We start from the raw sequence: 5,528 nt of genomic DNA on the forward strand, positions 1-5,528 counted from the left end.
AGAAGACGTACAGGTTAGCAAGGACTGGCAGAAAAGATGCTGCCCAGAAACCATATGCTCTTCAAGCATCCTTAGGACACTGGCATGGCTCCTGGAATAACATGTCAGAGCAAAATAAATTCATAGCCAAAAATTAAACCCAAGAAACATATGCAATTGCTCTTACTATTTGTGCTCAAGAAGATGGTCAATATTGATTTCTTGAATAGATCTCCTTGCATGTGGAATTACTTCTCAGCGCTACTGTTGTCCTCCCAAACTTTCATTCTCTAATTTTGCATGCAAATCAGAAATCAAAAGCCTAGTGCAAGCCCTGAAGGCTCACTCTGCAGGTATGCTCAACACCCACCTTGGAGATGGGGTTCCAATGAGGCTCTCTCATTGTAGCATTTTCTCAAGAAGTTTTGATCTTTCATGATTTTTAACCTAAACACTGCAATAGTCTAGTGCCTAACCAAGCCCTAACAAACTAGATGGCATTCAACATAACCTAGAAAAAATGTGGCATCTCCATCTAGATTAAACAGATATTAAACAATATATTTTTCAGAACTAATCAGCTAGCAAATGAAAATACTGGAGTATTTAAATGCTGATGTTCTTGAAATAGTTTTTCACTAAACTGAGGTGTAACCCCAGCCATTAACCAAGTAAACATAGTCACTCACTCACTTCCCCATGATGACCTCTAACCTGTTATTGAAAAAATTGAGCTTCATACCAGCATTCTGCATGGTGCATTGTAATTTCTATGCAGGTCTTCACCCTTCATTGTGTCCCAAGTTCTCCAAAAATGAAATGAATGGTCAGTCACCTGAACAGGTTTAACTGATTTATTAAACAGAACACAAATGACAGCTGGAAGCAGCGACCCAGGATAGGCTCAGGACCCCAGTGACAAAGCAGAAAGGTTCAGCACTCTCGAGAGGCTGGGCGCTCCCCGTACGCAAAGGTAATGAGAGGGGGATGTGGGGCGAAACCCCGCAAGAGTTCTTATAGCCTCTGGTTCACCATGATTGGTTCATTTTTCAATCCACTTTCCCTTTGGTCCTTTTAGGGTCTTATTTGGCTCATTTCGGGAAGTGTTCCTGTCCATCATTTCCTCCATTCTCCTTCCCATTGGTTCTTTGAGCCCACCAACCATGTCCCAGGATGTTAGGGCGATGTAAGACACCTCACAGGCTATTGGCATCTAGTGATTACATGGGAGTGTTGCACCTGTACAGTTTGAGCACCGATATTAATTAACTTTAACTCTTACAAAATCCAGCCCCAGCATAACCAATTAACAATATAACATTTAACAACAGCGAACGTGTTTGTAACAATTTTGTCTCAGTCTGCAATATAGTTACCTGTCATGTATCCACCCTACTCCATACCTGCTGTTTGGATCACACTTCCTTCAAACCTGTGCGTGAGTGTGCAGCAGTGAGAGAAAGACTAAATCATATAAGTGGCCTTGCTCACTCTGTGTTTATAAAGAAACATAAGGGAGTCTTCTGCCTCCTAATCCTGGTGGTTCAGACCACTTGTCCATTTGCTGACAGATTTTTTCAAGGTGACTTATTCTGAGTGTATAAGGATTTTTGCCTGTATAAACCTGGGCAATACTTTTTATCTTGGCCATAAAAGCCTGTACCATTCACCGACATAACAGACCTATGATGCACATAGCCACAAACCCAACATCTTTTGCATATTAACTTCAGTTATGTTATTATATACTATTTTGAGAGTAAAAAAAAAGATTACTTAGAAATTGTGTAAAAATTTGGGGGTTTAAAAAATAGCAGAGTATTTCTCAAAATTCTTAATCTTACTTGCAATTTTTCCTAAAGTATTTTTGGAAGCATGGACCCTGACTCTATATCAATGGGGGAAAAGTTAATCAAGAAAGCTCTAGGCTTGAACTCCAGACTCACTCCTTTTTTTTTTTATTTTACTTCACAATATTAAATTATTCCAGTGTATCAGAATGTTTGCATTCCTACTTTTCTTTTTTACTTAAAAAATATTTACATGGGTATGTTTCATTCAGTCTCCATTTCAGGTGATACTTGGATGTCACGAACATAGCAATACATATTACAAAAGAAGGTGAGTTACAGTGTATTCTTCATTTCCTGTGCCTGGAAATCATGCTACTAACTGGCAGTAGTGATTGTGCTGTTACTGCAATACTTAAGAAAAAGCACCCTTTGGATAAAATCATACTGAATATTTGACTAATACTGCACAAAACCTGATTCCTTTGGTTTTTTTGCAACCCAAATTCTGTCATTTCTTCAACCCAAATACACAACGGAGGTGTTCATACATACCAAAGCAATGGTCTTTTTGATTCTGTAATATAGAAAACATGAAAAAGAATTTTGGCCTCTGGGATTATTTCTTTTTCTTTCTACAGAAGAAAAGGAGAGAAAAGAATATTATGAAAGCAAATACTCAGAATTGATCAGAACTTAACCATGAAAGCAAAAGAATGAGGGGAAAACAAATAATTACAATGACTCAGAAATGAAAGGACTTACAGGAATCCTATGTCTGTGCACTGAGATAATATGCCTTTGAAGGTCCAGTGAGTATTTTCTGATAGTCATTAGTACATAAGCAGCTTTAGCTGTAATACAATATATCTGATACTGTTGTAAATATTTTACCTGCATTATCATAATAATTAGTTATTGAGTTATTCATAACACATTAAAGCATAAATAACCTATGAAGATTACTACCATTTTAAGATAAAGCTTTTAAAGGATAAAAGGTGCAAAGACAGGCTCTGAGTTTACTATAATGGCAAAGACAGAGCGCCTACACTGAAAAGCTCCTGCATTTGCAGTGTGAATACATAATAAGGTCTTAATAGTGTGGAATATAGGCTTCAGAACAAGGCTGTAAAATGTTGTGATTAGCAAAAGAAATAACAGCAGAAAACAGGATAATTGACCATAGGAAACAGAGGAAAGAAGAGAAAGCAAGATTAAATACTTACGAGGAATCTATTTCTGGAAGACATGGTCAGAAATTATGGTTGCCCCCATTTCATTTAGAAGAAGCTTAGAAACAGCTAATAAGTGTAAAGTAGGTGTTATGGAAGCATATGATGTGGATTTAAACCATGCTTTTGATCAAAATGATTCAGAGCACTGATGGTGGGAGTCAGAAAGAAGTAAGGTAGACTCAGGTTCTTTTATTTGCTTAAAGGATGAAGTGGTCCTAATTAAATAATCTCCCTTGATTTGTAGTAGTAATGACATTTTCTTCCCCTGGCACTGAAGTGTGTTTTACAGTTTCAGCAGCACTCTGTGTTCAAATCCTATTATTACCTACCAGAATAAACAAGAAGTTTAACATGATTATTTAGGATGTTCCACTTACTTAAAGCAGGATTTGTTGCTACATCTATCAATATGTTCAGCATTTTCTTAGACCATAAGATAGAGTGTGAGCATCTGTTAGCCTTTCTGTAATACTTAGAATGTTGCTTAATGAAAATTATACTCAGTTGGGGAGAAATCCTCTCAGAACAATTTAAAAGGCCTATTTTCTAAATATACTAATCTTGAGAGTTGTAACTTTTGGAAGATTGAGGATAGTGAGCATAACACAAAGAATAATCTTGTACAGATGCTTAAGAAGGAGGAATAAAATGTATATATTGGGAGGAATTCCTCTAGAAAAAAGAATAAAAACTTGTGAAATAAAAAAGAATAAAAAACAGAGGCATAGACTGCATCTGCCATTCTTAGTTTATAAATGTAATAGAGTGACCACATATTTGTTTAAAACTGAATGCTTAAAACTAGCTGTGTAAAACAGGGTTGGCAAGTCCCACTGAAAAAAATGCTGAAATCTTTTTTAGAATAGAAGGTTGATATCAAGTGAGGCTGCCTCCTGCTTAGTACTGGCCTTCAAACATCCTGTCCTCACTGCCTGTGGTAAGCTGCAATTAAATGAACCCCTGGGAAAGCTGAAGTGTTCCTATTTTGAGATGTTTGGAGAGGCTGGATGGATATTTCTTCTATTTTAAGTGGGTAATGATGTTATAGTCTCTCATCAGATGACCTTTTTAATGTGACTACTTCTGCTAATTAGGTCCTGTAACAATGCCCTTTTCTCCTATGGACAGAGTGGCAAGTGTGTGATCACTTCAGGACATGAGACCATCTCAACCCTGTCGCAAGTTTCATGGTTTAATTAGCCAAGCAGCCTAGGGAATAGAAAACCTGTGCAGTGTTCCAGTAGGCTGGGTGAGGGTCAGGGGAAGGAGCAGCCGCCTGTTAACAGTGCTCTGCAAGGTGAGCATGGCCATGATCCTGCATGCTTTCAGCGTATCCAGTGGCTCTTCCCCTCCATTTTAGTGCCACCACCCTGCCACCCCCTTGATGCCCATCCCAGCGGAGCCCTGCAGGACCAGAAGATTCATAAAGCAGATAGATGGCTAAAAAACCGCTGCTCTATTTTAAAAATGTGATTTCCTCCTAGTGGAACTACATTTCTTGAAAGCAGTAGTCCAAAACTCCTTGAAGTCCCAGTTCTCACTGATTTTTCTGAATACCTCAAGTGAAATTTTTCACTCATTAGCACTCATTAGCTAGTTTACAGCATATCGTAATCATTAGAGGGTTACTCATTGCTAATTCAGCATTTAAGACTTCTGCAATTCATACAGAGTAAGTTTGTCTTACATGCGAAAACTCTCTTGACAGTTTTCCTTATTTGTTAATTTTATGGTGCATACTATAAATTAAGATTTTCCTCTCTTAATGTACAAACGTTATATTATAGGTGTTTACTTTTGAAACAAGAGGTTTTGTGCAATATGGAAAGAGGAGAGGATGTATTAAAAATTTTCTAGTGGATTAAGTTGGCTACTGATAGAAATTTTCCAAAATTCTTTCAAACCTGAAGTCATCAGACGGCAGGTGGTAAAGTCAGCTCCTAATTTTAGTTTTCTTTTCTGGTTCGAACTTCTGGGACTGTGGCTCTTTTTTCCATTTCATTCTTACAAACTACGATGCAGAGATAATGTAATGATGCTCACAAAACTGTTCTTTGCTGGAAAGCTGCAGTTTAATGTGATCAGATTAAATTCAGTACTGAATGCAACTGTGCTCAAAGATTGTTTTAGTTTCTATTAGCAATATTGAACATTTTCTCAGACAAGATGCCAGGATAGACAGACTCTAGCATGTGTTGCTACCCTGTTAGGATTCCAAAATATACGTATTAAGACACTTTATATATATGTAGTTATTAGGATACTTTATGTATAGGTATTAGGATATCTAAATGAATATATCATAATCCTACTTATAGGATTTTGATACCTTACTAGGACTGTACCTCTGTGTTTAAAATCGTGTGATATTGTCAGCATGGAATGAGAAGTCCGTGAAAGATGATGTGATGCCATGATGTGATCTCATACAAACACTTCCATCAGTTGGGTTATTGTATTAGAAAAAGTAATCCTTACAGCAGCTATTGAAACAACTTTATGGTGTTTATGGTAATTTATG

At 37.2% G+C, this 5,528-nt stretch overlaps 1 long non-coding RNA gene across 1 annotated transcript; it reads right to left on the reverse strand.

Moving 5' to 3' along the window:
• Positions 1–852: 852 nt before the first annotated feature.
• Positions 853–3,144, reverse strand: LOC109144849. The gene is made up of 3 exons (XR_002045838.3): positions 2,999–3,144; positions 2,325–2,404; positions 853–1,218 (listed from the first exon to the last, which is right to left on the reverse strand). It is a non-coding gene; the product is annotated as an uncharacterized LOC109144849 (long non-coding RNA).
• Positions 3,145–5,528: the final 2,384 nt, after the last annotated feature.

Source organism: Corvus cornix, chromosome Z, assembly GCF_000738735.6.
Source record: "Corvus cornix cornix isolate S_Up_H32 chromosome Z, ASM73873v5, whole genome shotgun sequence".
NCBI classification, from domain to species: Eukaryota; Metazoa; Chordata; class Aves; order Passeriformes; family Corvidae; genus Corvus; species Corvus cornix.